Source organism: Rattus norvegicus, chromosome X (assembly GCF_021556685.1).
Source record: "Rattus norvegicus strain SHRSP/BbbUtx chromosome X, alternate assembly SHRSP_T2T, whole genome shotgun sequence".
Taxonomy (NCBI): Eukaryota; Metazoa; Chordata; class Mammalia; order Rodentia; family Muridae; genus Rattus; species Rattus norvegicus.
In genome coordinates this window covers 18,643,698-18,660,576 of record NC_141554.1, presented here as the reverse complement: position 1 = coordinate 18,660,576, position 16,879 = coordinate 18,643,698, and the positions used below count along the sequence as shown (strand labels likewise).

The window sequence follows — 16,879 nt, the reverse complement described above, 5'->3', positions numbered from 1 at the left end:
GCTTTATTTGTTGAAGTTTGATTAATCTTATCCAAAGAGGTTACAGTTAATTAATTTTTTTAAAATCAAGTTTCAAATAGATAGTCCTGAAACCAATTTTGTACCCATATTCTTCCCAATTCATTTGATAATTTGAAAACATTAACAAAAACATTTTTAATCTGTTTTTCAAAGGGAACATCTGTGCGTTATTGTTCATGACAGTGGCTTTGTTATAGTAAATGAAACATCTGGAGAGACTTGATTACTTGTTGACAGAAACTCCAATGCAAAACATAGGTGAATGATAATTTATTCTCACTGGGCATAAATGAACAAGCTCAGCGAGTGGGGTCAACCTAAGCTAATATGGGGGGGGGCAGTATTGGGTCTTCTTTTTTCTGAACTGCTCCTTGTGATGATCCTATATCTATAGACAATGTCGCATCTCATCCAACGTTAAATTGCAAGGAGAAAGATATTCTAGTTTGTGGGGATTGTATATTCAAGTTTGTGCTTAGCAACAACAAAACAAACACCAATAATCCAGATTATTTGACCCCATGTTAATAGCAGTTTTCATTTGTTCTTTTAATGTTGAGCTCTAGTTCACATGATTATTAGTGTTACAGTGACTCCCTGTACGTATGGTTTGGTCTCTGCAGCTTTGATCACCATGATCCAAAGTATTAAGTGGAAAATTACATTTTGAGAGAGAGAATAGATGCTGATTTTATCACCATATATTATAATACTGTTGTAATATTCTTTTAATATGATATATTATAATTCTATTTTATTACTAATTATTAATTGTTCACCATCCCAAATTATGAAATAAATTTTATCATAGCTCTGTATGAATAGAAAAATTCATAGTATATTAAGGTTTGATATAATTTACAGCTTCAGGCATTCATTGAGATTAAAAATGCAATTCTTATGGATAAGAAAGATATTATTAGACAATATTCTTATTTTCCAAAATAAACATTTCTGACACTATAAAGATACATGGATGAACAAGTAGCTTCCATGAACCTGTTGATCATTGAAACTTTATTCTAGCTTAATTAATGTAATTTCATGTGAAGTTGCCTTCTAGAGGATTAATGTAATGAAAATTTTGGAGTTTTGGTTTCTTACAAATCAAAGAAATGTTATAAGAATATGTTTTCATTGTAATTCCAGGTATAGGATATGGGACAGCTTCAGGTCGTCAACAGCAGCTGACTGTGATTTGCCTCATGCTCTAATAGGGGCATGATTTTGCCATCTGTAGATACTTTCTGTAATTGTGTGAGGTTGGGAATTCTGGTGACTTTTCAGAGGGTATATAAATGCTTCGGCCACTGATAGGTGGGGTGGGTTGGTGCTTGGTGGTTGGTTTCTGATGGTTACAATTTGTTAAGTAGAAAAGACCGCTACAGATAAGACCTTCATTGTAAAAGTTAAATCTAAGTGTGATAGACACTGTTAGAGGGACAAAGCCTTTTTCCTCTTCCACAGTAGATGGGAGAGAACAATCTTAGACAGTTGAAATATCAACCTCCTGCCCCTCCTACAGTCCAAGCATGAGTATCTGACTCAATCTTGGACAATGTGGTCTGACAAATGAGAATTTTGAGAAAGTTTCTTTTTTTAAAAAAAAAAAGTTTCCTGGATAGAGAAGGTTCCTTTCTTCTGCTGGACATTGGTTGTATTTACATTCCATTCCTGGAATTCTGGAAGCCATTTTGCAAGCATGGTGGGACAAGCCTACTTACCTAGTGAATACTCAACAGAGCAGACAGAGTAAGAGGACTGAGAAAGCCTAATTCCCTCATGCTAGCATGGAGTCACCAAACCGACCCTGAAACCACTGATCTCAGGATACTTGCTGTATTACATCAGAAGTATCCCTAATGCTGGAGCTGTTTTAGTTAGGAGTTTAGCTAAATGCATACAAAAAAGACTAAAATTAGTACAGCAAGTGAATACTCTCATTTTCAAATATTTCAACAAAACCCAAACTCAATTTGCTGTTATTGTGCCCCCACAAAATGTGTGATCAGCTGTCACTTGGGGGAAGATGCCAATTTTCAAGCCATTGCTTACCTTGTGATATTCTTCCACATCCATAAAATGGGGGTAATTTCTGGCTTTCAACTCATTAAGTATTTATAATGGCTATAAACCTAACTGATCTGTGGTCCCCAAATTAAAAACACTGCAGAATATTTTGATGTCTGTCTGTCTGTCTGTCTGTCTGTCTGTCTGTCTGTCTGCCTATTTGGTGTGTGCCCAAGTGTATGTATGCAACTATATGTATGCAGAAGTCCAGTGACATCAGAAGAAGGCATTAGGGTTTCTATAACTGGAGTTATAGACTGTTGTAATTCATCACATGGGTGCTGAGAACTTTTCCACATGTGCTTTGCATGTTCATGGGCAAAGGTCTAAGTGATAGATAATTCACTGGCAAAGCCCTTGAGAAACTACATAATGTCCTGTTATCATATCAGTAACAACCACTAGTGACTCCTGTACTTTTGTGCTTGTCCCGTGCATTAGACTAAGTTTGATGGTGACATCTCAATAAGATCAGAGGGCCCAAAGCAGAGGTGAACACTCAGCAAAGTTCCACACAATCCAGTGCAGGAGAGCAGATTAATATTTAATGAAGATGTAAATGATGAGACTCAATACAGAGTTGCTTAGTGAAATCTATTCCAGCAAGAGCAAACTGCAGTGGGCCTTAGAAGGCGGGGTTGGGGGAAGCATTTTTCTTATTAGCCATTGTCTTTAGCTTCTCCTCAGCTCTAGCTGAGGCCTGGGCTCAGATTCCCCAAGCAGCTGACAGTTGCAGCAAGAATGAAATCAATCTTGTAATCCTCCCAGCCATTTGATTCCCAATTTCCTTCTTTGTATGCCCTTCTTCACTATTTAGACGGGCTCTCAGAAACAAACTGCATACAGGGTTTCTGACATCAGGCTCACCTATTGCCAACATTCTGTCTGTCCCTCTGTCAGCTGGGTGTCTGCTGCTAGGAGAAAGGCAAGATAACTCCAAGGCAATCCATCACCTCTGCAACTCAGGGAGAGCTTCTGAGCCCACTTGTGTCCAAGGAAGCTGCCAATGCCTCTGTCAGAGCTGGGGGATGGGAACGAAGATGCTGATCCATGAAATCATGCAGGAAAAGGGGAGAAGCTGCTTGAAGCAAAGGACCACAGGGTGTGAGTGAAGAATGATTGCTGTTGGCAGGGACCACTCAGCCCAAAAGGGACCAAATGATACCAGAGGCCTTCTTAATGGTCTGTTTCCTCTTGGGCCTCCACCCAGCAGAAACAATAATAGTGCTGGGGCTGAAAGCAAAAACAATTTCCAATGAAAGGCACTGGCCCCTCCTACCCACCAGGACAGGGCTAGAAAGATGAGAAGCCAATGCCAAGGGCTTCTTTTCTGCTTTCCAAGACTGGTCCTTTCCTAGAGCAGGTTCATTATCAAGCAGAAGGGACAAGGAGGCACTGGATTTCCTACTATAGCAGTCTACCTCTACAGACCTACTCTATACAAACTGGCAGTGTATCCTAATGGGGCCTTAAATCCGTTTCCAAAGCAGGCAAGCCAGGGTATGTGTAGCATGAATTCCCCAGTGAAGCTACTTGAGCCCCACAGAAGTACGGTTTGGCCTCATATGATCACCTACCCTGCCTTCTCCACACACCAGCATTGCCTGTTTTTGCTGCATCAAAGGGGAATACCAAGGATGGCTGCTGCCATTGGAGAGTACATATTGTTGCGGACATATCTATCTCTGCTCCAAAATGCTCTTGGTAGACAAGGATGGCAAGACTGCTCAGCCATTCTGTCATCACCTGTCAGAACTGTTGCTGTGTTATCTGCAAGCTCAGCAGTATGTTTGTTTGTTTGTTTTGTTGTTTTGAGACAGGGCTTCTCGATGTAGCCCAGGCTATCCTGGAACTCACTTTGTAGACCAGGCTGGCCTTGAACTCACAGAGATCTGTTTGGCTCTGTCTCCAGAGCACTGATATCAAAGGCATGAGCTATGATGCCCTGCTAAAGATCCCAAATTTTGAGGCACATTGTCTTTGGTAGGGTGAAGACTCTAAGTCTACCCCATGTTGAAGGACAGTGGACCACCAGAGGATCCCAATGGAAGCAGGATCACAAGAGCTTTTCATTGAGGTTACTGGCCACAGGGCTAGTGACACAGAGATGGGGGAAGCTTCTGGATTTAGAGACCTGAAGCTTAGAGGATCTTGGGAATGTTCTTTAGAAAAGACACACATTTATAAGTGCAAAGTCAAACATATGTCTTTCAATTGGTGACTATATTAATAAAATAAATATCTAGTAAATGAAACAGTATTGGGCAATTTTACACTTATGTCCACTCCTACATGGATGAACCTTAAAAAATACTTGGCACAGTGAAGGAAACTAGTTACAAAAGACCACATACTACAATGTCATTGATGTGAATGTTTACAATAAGCAAATCCATAGAGACAGAAAGCAAATTAGTGGTTACTAAAGCCTGGGGTTGGGAGCCAGGAATAACTGAAAACAGACACAGGGGAATTTAGTGGGTGGTGGTGGTGGTGATGGAAATATTTTAAAAATGGATGGTGGCAATGGTTGTACAACTCGATAAATTTAGTAAAAACCATTGAACCATATATGCACAATGGGTGAATTTTATGGCACGTAAATTATATTTCAATAAAGCTGTTCAAAAGTATGCACAAAGGACATTGGCAGAGGCCTATGCAAGTGAGAGGCCCTGGAGCCTCGGCTTCATTAACTTTTCAGGAAATCTGTCTCTGTGGAGCAGCTGCCTGAGGCAGCGAGTGGGGAGAGAGATAGCCAGGCCTCTTCCCTCCACTCTCCTGCCACTCTTTTGGTCCGCCCTTCATTGGTCTAACCTGCCAGAGGCCAGGTAAATGGCGTGTTTTGTGATACACAGTGGAGGACATTAAGGACAAGGAACAGATCTGAGAACCAAGAAGCAAGTAACAGTTTTGCCAAACAACTCCCAGGGGGCACCCCCATAGTCATGCGCAGGCGCAGCTCAGAACAATTCTTCCTTTTGATGCTGCAAAACGTTTCGAGAGGGATTCCGGAGAGCAGCCATGTTTCTGAATGAAGGTCCAAGTTGCTGATTATTTCTCTTAAAATGATGTAAAACATCAAAGTTGCCAGTTAGCAGCCGATCATTCCTCACCTGAAGATTCAAAATCATGTGTTCATAAATACATAGTTATTAGAGGATGGGGGACAAGCTCTGGGTGGGCAGAAGAGGGACTGAGAAGGAGAGAACTCACAGGACAGTATTGAATACAATTACTATAGAAGGAAGAAACAGAACCTGAGATGCTTAGATGTGCCCTTCTATGTGCAAGTCAACCCCAGAACTCTGTAATGTTCCTTTAGTTGGACAATTTCAACTTATATAGGCTATTTCTCTTTAGAAATATATCCATACAAGTAAAAATATTAATCCAATTTCTTCTCCTTTTCATGGTAATAGTTGCTTTTCTTTTGCTTTTGACTGGCATACATGTTCCATAAAACAAAATATTTTCATGATGTGTGTTTCTTTTGGGTCACTACCGTTATTAGTTTCATTTCATGATTATTACTGGATTTTGTTATGTAGCAGGAGAATGTGCTAAAATGATCTTCTCTGTGTGCCCAACAGACTAGGTATTGGATATTTATAAACAAACACATATTGAAATCGAGGCAAAAGGGAGATTAAGAAATGTGCTTTGAAATCCTGCAAATACTGAGCCATGAGTGAAAGAGTCGAGCAATGGTCTTGACTGGCACAGTGGTACATGACTGTTGACCTAGCTATTCAAGAGGCTCCCTTAAGGCCAGGAATTTGTTTTTTTGGGTTTTTTTTTTGGTTTTTTTTTTTTTGGTTCTTTTTTTCGGAGCTGGGGACCGAACCCAGGGCCTTGTGTTTCCTAGGCAAGCGCTCTACCACTGAGCTAAATCCCCAGCCCCTTAAGGCCAGGAATTTGAAGGCAGAGTAGGCAGCATAGGTTAGTGTTATCATCCCAGTTGATGCCAACAATGGAATTGAAGTGCAGAAAGTCTCAAGTTCCTACAGCTAGCAGAGTGAAGATGAAGGTCCTGAACCCTGGTGGGAATGTTCCACTCACTGAGCGTGTAACCTACAGGCAGGCTGGGTCCTCAGCAGCAGCGGGTCCTCTTCAAAGGCCATACTTAGGCTCCTGACAATTGTAGCTGAGACAAAGATCGTTTCCAGCTGTTCTTTCAGCTCTTCACAGTCTCCTTCATCTTAGAAGGAGTCTCCCAGCAGATGGGAACGAGAGGTGCCTCTCTCCCGTGTGTGTGTGTGTGTGTGTGTGTGTGTGTGTGTGTGTGTGTGTGTGTGTGTGTGTTTGCTGTGGTCCTTGCACATTTTAAGCAAGGATGTACCATTGAGCTCCATCCAAGAAGAGGCCCTTGTGGTGCTTTTGTGTAGCAGTGTATCACTGTTTTATGTACTTTGGGCTAGCCTCAAACTCACCATTCTTCAGTCTCTTGAGCATTCGGACGGCAGGCACTTTAATAACACATGGCAGGGTTCCGTTCTAAGGGCACCAACCCAGAAGCAATCTGAATTCAGGAGGACTTGGCTGTTTATTAGACACTGAGAAGAGAAGAATAGGAAGACTGATTATTCTTTCAGATAGGATCTTGGGTACTGGAAGTACAGTTCAGCACTGCAGCGTTGTACTTTGTGAGCATCAGTAGACTCAAAGGAGCGAGACAAGTGCTCATTGCTTCTGCCACAGGTAATACTGACCCACAACACTAGATGGCAAAGTGGCGCTAGCTATTGCTGCTGCAAGTGGAAAAGAGCAAAGTGGAAGTTGGTTTTTTTTTTTAAGTCTCTATTATTCTGATTTTATGGTTTCTTTTTTCCTTTTTAATTTTAAAGTTTATTTTAGGGAAATTGATGTCCACATAAAGTTAATATTTTAGATTTTAAAATCACTGTTTAGAAATGCCCAGGTTCAGGCTCTGTCGAGTAGGTAAATACAGGGCTCGCTGCCTAATGGCTGGCTGCTCAAAATATACCTCCTAATTGATCAGATAAAAATGGGAGGATAACAGAAGATGATGGACAACTACGGAATGTGCTTCCAAAAGCTGCGCGTTAACAGAAACGGGGCCTAAATGTGACAAATGTATATGGCGCAGATGTTATCTGTCATGGCCTTTTCTGTTTTAATAAACTTGGGAGCAAAAAAACATATTGGACACACTGGCACTCATTTCATTCATCCAGAAACAAGCGTGTCTTATTTGCTGGAGGCAGCCCAGAGTTTTTTTTAAAGAGTTCTACTGTGGCATTTAAGAAATGCGTGATGTAGGTAGAGGAAAGACTCATGCATCAACGCTATTAACCATTGGTCCTCCTCTTCAGACGTGTGACTAGAACTGCAGGTTCCTGCCTCTCTGGATTCTCCTTCTCTGGGAGCCTTGAGACCACTCAGGGTCCTCCCCAGTGTGGGCAGCACATCAGCATATTAATACAGGACACACACACACACACACACACACACACACACACACACTGGTGTCAGGGGTTCAGCACTGAACTTTTTTTTACTGGTCTCTGGATTGTCTTGTCAAATCAAATTTAGTCTAGTGTATGTTTTTTATTGGAGGTGCCCAATAACTGCTAGCAAAGAGACTGAATTTGGGTGTGGAGCTACTGAGGAAAATTGGTCTAGAAGTATTCTAGAACTTCCCTCCAAACATGATGAAATCTTACTAGCAGAGGCACAATCAGGGAGGGGAGAGTTGATACTGAGGACACAGCTGTTAATATAGGCACACTAATGAAACATTTAATACTAATAAACCATAAAGAATTTTGTTTAAAAAACAGTCCTTTAACATATACATGGTTTGACCACTTATTAATGACAAAAGCAAACTTTTATATTAATGAGATAGATATGTTTGTTTTTATGCAAAGAATCAAATATTTCAATATTTGAATACCTGGGACATAGATGTTTCAAAGTTGACCAATATTTTGATTTTATAACCATTAGTGCCAAGGACTATATTTCACATACTTATGTAAAGTAAATTATACATAGAATAAATTAGTACAACTCTGTTTGAGGCCATTTCAGAAATCGTTCAAAATTCTGCCAAAAGTCATCATACAATCTTGTGTGAAACTTTAAGTCATCAAGTCAAATAGCAATTTTTACATTCAAACATTCTAACACAATGCAATTTAAAAATATACTCATTTGCTACTTATGTGTAGAGGAATGACAGTAGAAAATATTAAAAATCTGTTTTCTGTAATTAAACCATTATGTTTCCATAATAGAAGAAATTCTTGTATATACATGACAAACACTACAATTCATAACGTAATAGTCTTGAATGTGAGCCGAGGTGTTTCTGACAGTTTTCATTGGCACTGCCAGGCATGCAGGCATGCACAAGGCAAAGTGTGCTTCTGGTGTGTTTAGAACCAAGGCTGCAGTAAAGGTGCATGAGCCAACAAGAGCAGCATTGCTAGGAATACCCCACACTTGTTACACATTTGACTTTGAATTAATTTTTGGTGATCACATGTTCAGAAGCTTTCTAATGTTGCCTTTTTTTCACGATTCCCATATTCAGTTATATGCTCCCATGTAGGGTCATTACCCCCAATTTAAGAAGCTACTATATTTTCATTGATGGTGGGCCCAGTATTTATCATCAACATCCCCAGAAATTTGTTAGGCATTTAAAATTTTCTGGTCCTACCACAAACTGAGGAAAGGTGAAACTTCTAGGCTGGGGCCCTGCCATCTCTGTGTTAGCCAGGCCTCTGTGCATTTCCCAAGTTCAAGGTCAAGAACCAGTGACTGGCTTAGAGTGATGCTGCCTGCCTGGCAGGTGTGACGAACAAGGAGGTATGACAGTTAGACCTGGCAGAGCCTCGTGCTCAGATTGTTTTCTGTTTTATCCTGCAGGCACTCTTAGAGCAACTGAGAGCTTCTAAACAGCAGGGTGACCAGAATAGACCTTTACTCAAAGCCCTCCTTCTTGTGATGGTGTGGAGCAGGAGCTAGAAGGAAACAATTGGCTTCTCTCAGGACTTTCTTCTCTTTTACCTTCATGTTTACTTTCTGCTCACTAGCTCTAGGTCCCTCCCACCATGGCCTCTTGACTGATCATCTCACTCATCTTCCTACTTTACCAGGCTAGCTGACTCAACTCACTGAGTGTCTGAGCAACCATTTTACACAAAACACAAACAGGGTCATCACTAAAGACCCATCAACCCCCACATTCAATTGCTCATGTCCTATTCATCTTCCCAGGAGTCCATGGCACATGTTTTACTCTGACACTAACACATCAACATATGCATTTGTACCTATGGCTAAATGCTTTAAAGAGAGAAATAGACATTATTTGTATTTTCTTAGCACGGACATCAAGCAAAGCAGGGGTAGCAACAGATGTTTAGGGAATGGACTGAATATAGCCCCTTACTACTATGGGAGAAAAATGGATCAGAGACAAGTAGAAGCATTTGTACAGCCAATTGGTACAGGAATGGCAAACGTGTAGATGGTCCCTGGTAAGGCCTTGAAGCACATACAGCCAGCCAGGCAGTGTGAGAAAAAGACTGATTATGAGAAAGAGGAATTAGATTACAAGAAACTAGCAGACAGAATGGGTATTAGAGGTGGGTAGGGGCAGGTATATATTGAGCTTTCTAGAAACATGAGGAAGTTGGAAAAGGAGATAGACTAGTAGCATTTCAGAAAAACACGGTAAAGAGGACACCGTTATTACTTGTCTCTAAAAGCAGTGAAAATATGAATATGTGATTAAAGACATAGAAGGAAATATTAACAGTTTAAGAAGAGTGAAAATAACAAGGAAGAGTCAAGGAAGGGCCTAAGAGTCACAAACAGAGTAACTAAGATCATGCATGTAGAAGAAAAGGCTCATCGAGGAGTAGACTATTTGGCACAAAGATGTCAGTGCATGTGCTGTGTTGGTACTCGCTGAACATGCCAGCACTAAAATTAGAAAGTGGGAAAAAAAAGCAAGCGGTTAAAGCTGAGGGAAAGGGACGTAAGTGGTAATAAAGAAACGCAAATGTACTAGATAGATATGTCATGGGTTAAGACCATGTGTTGCTGTTGCAGAAAACTAGGATTCAATTCCCAGTACCCATTGGTGGCTCAGAACCATTCAGAACTTTAATTCCCAGGAATCCAAAGCCCTCTTCTGACTTCCATAGGTACCAGGCACACACGTGGCACATGAACACATATACAGGCAAAACATTTGCACACATAATAAAATAAAGACAAATGGGGGCAGGAAGGATTTGGGTGGCTTCTGGGAGACTGAGGAATGTTTAGAACAACAGTGCATGGATGGGTAGAGAGTCAGAAAGAGTTCCTTGAACAAGCTTTCATGCTCTACCCTGCTAACTCCATTATCTGGACTGTTTTGCCTTCTCTTCTCATTTGTTGAAAGCCTTTTTGTTTTCTTTTCCTTTTTCTTTTTATTGAAAATTGTTTTTTCCTTACATAATATATCCTCATTAGGGTTGCCCCTCCATTTCTAGTCCTCCTAACTCCTCCATACCTCCTCTCCCATCCAGATCCAACCCAGTTCTATTTCTCATTGGAAAAAAAAGAAACACACTTCTTTGCAATAAAAATAAAATAAAACAAAAACTAACACAGGGATTTGACAAAACAAACAGAGAGGAAAGAGTCCAAGATAAGTCTCAAGAAACAGAGACCCACTCATTTACTCATTTAGGAATCCCATTAAAATACTAAAAAGAAAGTCCTAAGATATACACAATCGACCTGTAGAGTAAAATGAGAAAAAACATATATAAGGAACATAAAAATGAGATAAAATTAAAAAGGGAGGAAACTAGCCCTGACACAAGATTATGAGACAAGGAACCCCCAAAGATGTTGTTAAGTTGAATTTCTGTTGACCGTCTACTGCTGGGCATACAGTCTACCCTTAAAAGTAGTTTGTTTCCCCGGTGAGATTCCCTTGGAGGAAACTAGATTTTCATTTGCAAGTGGTTATAAATTGGAGATAGCTTCTAGGTTTACAGATGTAGCCTGTACCACTTCTACTTTTAGTTTTCGGACCCTAAGTAGTGCAGATCTGTGCAGACCATGTGTAAGTTGTCTCAATCTTCCTGAGTATATGTGATCACCGCTCATATTAATTTAAAGGACCTTCTTTTCTTGATGTCCTCCATCCCCTCTAGCTCTTTCTGCTAGTTCTGAGGAGAAGAGTTTGATGGAGACATCCCATTTAGATCAATGTATTCCAAGGTCTCTGTGTGTAATGTCTGCCCGTGGGTTTCTGTAATGTTCCCATCTGCTGCAGGAGAAATGCTCCCTGATGATGGCTGAGTAAGGCATCCATCTATGAGTCTAGCAGAATATCATTAGGAGTCATCATATCTCCAGTTTTCTTCAGACCAGTAATATTTGGTTTTACCCTAGGTACCTAGGCTACCCAGTCTCAAGCTCTTGGTCACTCATGCAGAGTTGGATATGGGTTCCACCTCGTAGAATAGGCCTTAAGTCAAATTAGATAGTGGTTGGTAATTCCAATATCGTGTCATCATTGTATTAGAGTGTCTTGCAGGTAGAACACCACTGCAGAACAAAGGGGCTGTGGCTGAGTTGTTGTTTACATTTCTCCTTTAGTAGTGTACAGAGTACCCATACCTCTTGGTATACCTAGGACTAAAGGCTCTTTGTAGGTATCAGCTTAGTGTCTCCATGTTTAACTGAGTTGTATAGGTGTTGCCTTCAGCAGTGGGGGCTTGCGATCAGTTTGGGGAGAGAAACCTATAGTCTTGGCAACAGTATGAGTTGTTTGGGGTTCCCCTTAGGCCAATAATGCAATTAAATGTAACACAATCCCAGTAAGGAATCTTTATTTAGTGACAAAAGTTGACTAGTTGGGAAACTGTCCCCTTCCCCCTGATTATTTGTCAATTTCATTTAGATCACTCTCATATATCTACATATTTGCAGAGACTTCTACTGTATTAGGTTTCCATACTACCCCTCAAATAGCTCTATATTTTCACTGTCTCTTCTCTGTATTCCCTCCTTTAACCCTCTCTTCTCTCTGCTTCTCCACTCCACCCTCCTGTTCTAGGTTGCTCCCATCCACACCAATCCACAACTATTCTATTTCCTATTGCTAGGGATATCTATCTGCAGCTCCCATGCTCCAGTCCCTTGCTCTATACCTAACCTCTGTGGTTCTACAGATTCTGTCTTAGTTATTATTGACTTAGTATAATAATAATATATATTATTATATAGGCACATATAAAAAATACATGCCATAATTGGCTTTAGAGTCTAGGTTACCTCACTTGGGATGATTTTTTTTCATCTCTATCCATTTACATGTAAATTCATGATTTCATTTAATGGCTGGACAATATTCCCACATCTTAATGTACCACATTTTCTTTATCCGTTCATCTCTTGAAAGACATCTTGGCTGTTTCTGATTTCTGGCTATTAATAGTAGAACAGCAATGAGCATGGTTAAACAAGTATCTCTGTTGTACAATGAAGTGATCTTTAGGTATATGCAGAAGAGTCACATAGGTAGATCTTGATGTAGCTCAATTCCCATCTTCCTGAGGAAATGCCACACTGATTTCCATATTGACTGTACAAGTTTGCACTCCCACAAGCAATGGATGAGTGTTCCACTTACACCAAATCCTCCCCAACATGTGTTAATTACCTTTGCCATTCTGACAGGTTTAAAATGAAATCTCCAAGTAGTTTTATTTGCATTTCTCTGATGACTGAGGATGTTGAACATTTCTTTAAATGCTTCTCAGTCATTTGAGTTTCCTCTCTTTAGATCTCTGTTTAGATCTGTACTCCATTTTTAATCGGGTTTGTTTTCTTGATATCTAATAATTTTCAGTTCTTTATATATTTTGGATACTAGTCCTGTACCTATTATGTAGTTAACACAAAAAAATTTCCCATTCCTTAAGTTGCAGCTTTGTCTAAATTATGGTGTCCTTTGCCTTACAAAACCTTTTCTTTTTCATGAGATCCCGTTTACTAATTGTTGATCTTAGTGCCTATGCTAATAATGTTCTGTTCAGAAAGTCTTTTCTGGAGCCGATTAGTTTCAGGCTATTCCTTAATTGCTCCTCTAGCAGGTTCACCAAATCTGGTTTTATTTTGAGGTCTTTGATCTGTCTGGAGTTGAATTTTGTCAGGGTTAAGTACAAATCTATTCAAATTCTTCTACATGCAGCCATCCAGTTTGACCAGCACAATGTGTTTTCTCCAGTGGGTATTTGTTTGTTTAGTTATCTGTTTGTCTGTTTCCATATGAAGCTGAAAAATTGTCCTTTCAAGACAAGTGAAGAGCTGTGTTGGAATTTTGATGGTGATTAATTGAATCTGTAGATTGCTTTGGTAGGATGGCTATTTTTACTATATTAATAATACAGATCCATGAGCATAAGAGATCTTTCCATCTTCTGATATCCTCTTCATCTTTCTTCAATTTCTGAAAATTTTTATCATACAAGTCACTTGCTTGGTTAGACTTACCCCCAAGATAGTTTATTTGAGGGTGTTGTTTCCCTGATTTCCTCCTCATTCTGTTTATCATTTGTATATAGGCAGGTAACTTTTGTGAATTAATTGTATATCCAGCTACTTTGCTGAAAGCATTTTATCAGATGTAGGAGTTTCCGGTAGAATGTTTAGGGTCATTTAATACTATCTTATCATCTGCAAATGCAGATTCTTTGACTTCTTACTTTCTGATTGTATCTCCTTGATCTTCTTCAGTTGTTTTATTCCTTTAACTAAGACTTCAAGTACTATATTGAATGGGTATAAAGGAAATGGCCAAACTTAACTTGTTCTTGATTTTAGTAGAACTGCTTTGAGTATTTCTCCATTTTAGATATGTTTACTATAGGCTTGCTGTAAACTGCCTTTATTATGTTGAAGTATGTTCACTGTATCCCTAATTTCTTCAGGGCTTTTATCATGAAAGTGTGTTTGATTTTATCAAAGGTCTTTTCTGCATCTAATTCGATGATGTGAGTTGTGTCTTTTAGTTTTTTTTTTAATATGGTAGATTACATTTAGAAATATATATATATATATATATATATATATGTATATATATATATATATATATAACCATCCCAGCATCTCTGGCATGAAGCCTATTAGATAATGGTGGATGACCTTTTTGATATGTTCTTGAATTCAGTTTATAAGTGTTTTATTGAGAATTTTTACATCTTTGTTCCTTAGAGAAATTGGTCTGTAATTCTCTTTTTTGGTTGAGTTTTTTGTGTTTTTTTTTTTTTTTGGTATAAGGGTAACTGTAGCTTCATAAAATGAATTGGGTAATAATCTTTCTGTTTCTATTTTGTGAAATAGTTTGAAAAGTATTAGTATTAGGTCTTCGTTGAAGGTCTGATAGAATTTTGCACTAAAACTATCTGGTCCTAGGCTTTTCTTGGTAGGAACACTTACAGTAACTGTTTCCATTTCACTAGGGTTTATAGGTCAGTTTGAGTTGCTCATATGATCTTGATATTACTTTGATAAAATGATATATATTGAGAAAATTATACATTTCTTTTAGATTTTTTAATTTGATCGAGCACAGGTTTTTCAAATATATCCTTATGGTACTGTGGATTATGTTGGTGTCTGTTGTTATGCCTCCCTTTTTATTTCTAATTTTATTAATGTTGATCTGCGTCTTTTAGTTAATTTGGATAAGAGATTGTCAATCTTATTGATCTTCCTAAAGAATCAACTCATTTCATTGATTCTTTGTATTATTTTTGTTGTTGTTTCTATTTCATTGATTCTAGCTGTGGGTTTGATTATTTCTTGCCATCTACTCATCTTGGATGTGATTTCCTTTTATTCTAGAGCTTTAAGGTGTGCTGTTAAATTATTAGTATGAGATTTCTCCATTTTATTATGTAGGCATGAAATGCTATGAACTTGCTTCTTAGAACTGCTTTCATTATATCCCATTAGTTTAGGTATGTTGTGTATTCATTTTCATTCAATTCTCGAAAGTCTTTCATTTCTTAATTCTGTCCTTCTCATTCAGTAGTGATTTGTTCAGTTAGCATAAGTTGGTAGGCTTTCTGTTGTTTATGTTGTTCTTGATATCCAGCTTTAATCCATGCTGGTCATATAGGATCCATGTTGTTATTTCAACTTACTTATATCTGTTGAGACTAGTTTTGTTTCTTAGTGTTTGATCAGTTTTTGACAAAGTTCCATTAGGTGCTGAGAAGAGGCTATATATTCTTTAGTTTGAGTGAAATGTTCTGGAAATATATGTTAGGTCCATTTGGTTTTTAACTTGACTTAGCTCCAGCATGTCTCTGTTTAGTTTGGTTTTTGTTTTCTTTTTTCTTTTTTGTTTTGTTTTCTATATGACCTGTCTATTGTCAAGAATGGGGTATTGAAGTCTCCCACTATCAGAGTCTGAGGGTACATATGCGATTTAAGCTGTAGTAGTGTTTGCTTTATGAACTTGTGTGCCCTTGTGTTTGGGGACCAGATGTTAAGAGGCAAAGTGCTCTTGGGGGATTTTTCTTTTGAGTATGTAGTGTCCTTCCCTATCTCTTCTGATTAGTTTTGGTTTTAAGTCTATTTTGTCTGATAGTAAAATGGATATACCAGTTTGCTTCTTAGAGCAATTTGCTTGAGATATCTTTTTTCCTGAAACTGATATTTATTCTTGTTGTTAGAGTATACTCCTAACATATCTCAGAAGGATGAATCCAGTTTTAGCATCCATTCTGTTAGTCTGTGTCTTTTTATTGGGTAATTGTGACTATTGATTATGTTAAGAGATACCAATGAGCAGTCATTGTTGATCCCTTTTATTTTGTTCGTATTTTTTGTGGAGAGCTCTGGTTGCAGGTATTTGGCACTGGGCTAGGACATGGTAGTAGGTTCAAGATGAATACAGTGGAAGAATGTGTTCTTTGAATCTTGATGGGTCTGTTAAGACCCTGAATACAGTAACCATGGAACCATTGTTTATGCTTTGTTTGTTCCTTAACTACTCTGTTTATGCCTTGTTTGTTCCATGACTACTTTGTCTATGCCTTAGGACTGATCATATTTTTTGTATGTACTTAGAATGATATAAAAGCAGACTGGGAAAGAAATTCTCTTCAGCTTCAGCTTCAGAACTGGATGGAGTCTTGTTATAGTGTTGTCTAACTGTCTTTTCTTTCTTTAATCCTCACTCCCTCCCTTGAGACCCTGTTGACTAACTGAACTGGCTTAGTTGTTGTTGTGTGTTTACCCCTTTGTGGTTCATTGTTTTGAGAATAATGTTTCCTTCCATTTCCTTGTGTATGGTTTACATTGTTAGGTTGGAGTTTTCCTTCTAGTACCTTCTATAGGGCCGGAGTTGCAGATAGATAGTACTTAAATTCAGTTTTTTCATGGAATGTCATTTTCTCCATCTGTTGTGATTGAAAGTTTTGCTGTGTATGGTAGTCTGGACTAGCATTTGTAGTTTCTTGGAGTCTGTAGCACATCTGTCTAGGCTCTTTTGGCTTTTAGAGTGTCCACCGAGAAGTCTGGTGTAAGTCTAATAGACCTACATATGTTACTCAGTCTTTCTCCCTTGCAGCTTTTGATGTTCTTTCCTTGTTCTCTATGTTTAGTGTTTTGATTATTATGTGATACAGACACTCTCTTTTCTCGTCCAATCTATTTGGTGCTCTGTATACTTTTTTTACCTTTATAGAGACATTTCTTTCTTTAAGTTAGGATATTTTTCTTTTATAATTTT

At 38.7% G+C, this 16,879-nt stretch overlaps 1 long non-coding RNA gene across 3 annotated transcripts in view; it reads right to left on the bottom strand.

The window, feature by feature from the left end:
* Positions 1 to 4,295: 4,295 nt before the first annotated feature.
* Positions 4,296 to 16,879, bottom strand: part of LOC120099251 (uncharacterized) — an 85,272-nt gene continuing 72,688 nt past the window's right edge. For all 3 annotated transcript variants that reach the window (XR_015646474.1, XR_015646473.1, XR_015646475.1), the window contains 2 exons: positions 6,525 to 6,647; positions 4,296 to 5,207 (listed from right to left, as the gene is read on the bottom strand). This is a non-coding gene — a long non-coding RNA (uncharacterized LOC120099251). The remainder of the gene's footprint in view (positions 5,208 to 6,524; positions 6,648 to 16,879) is intronic.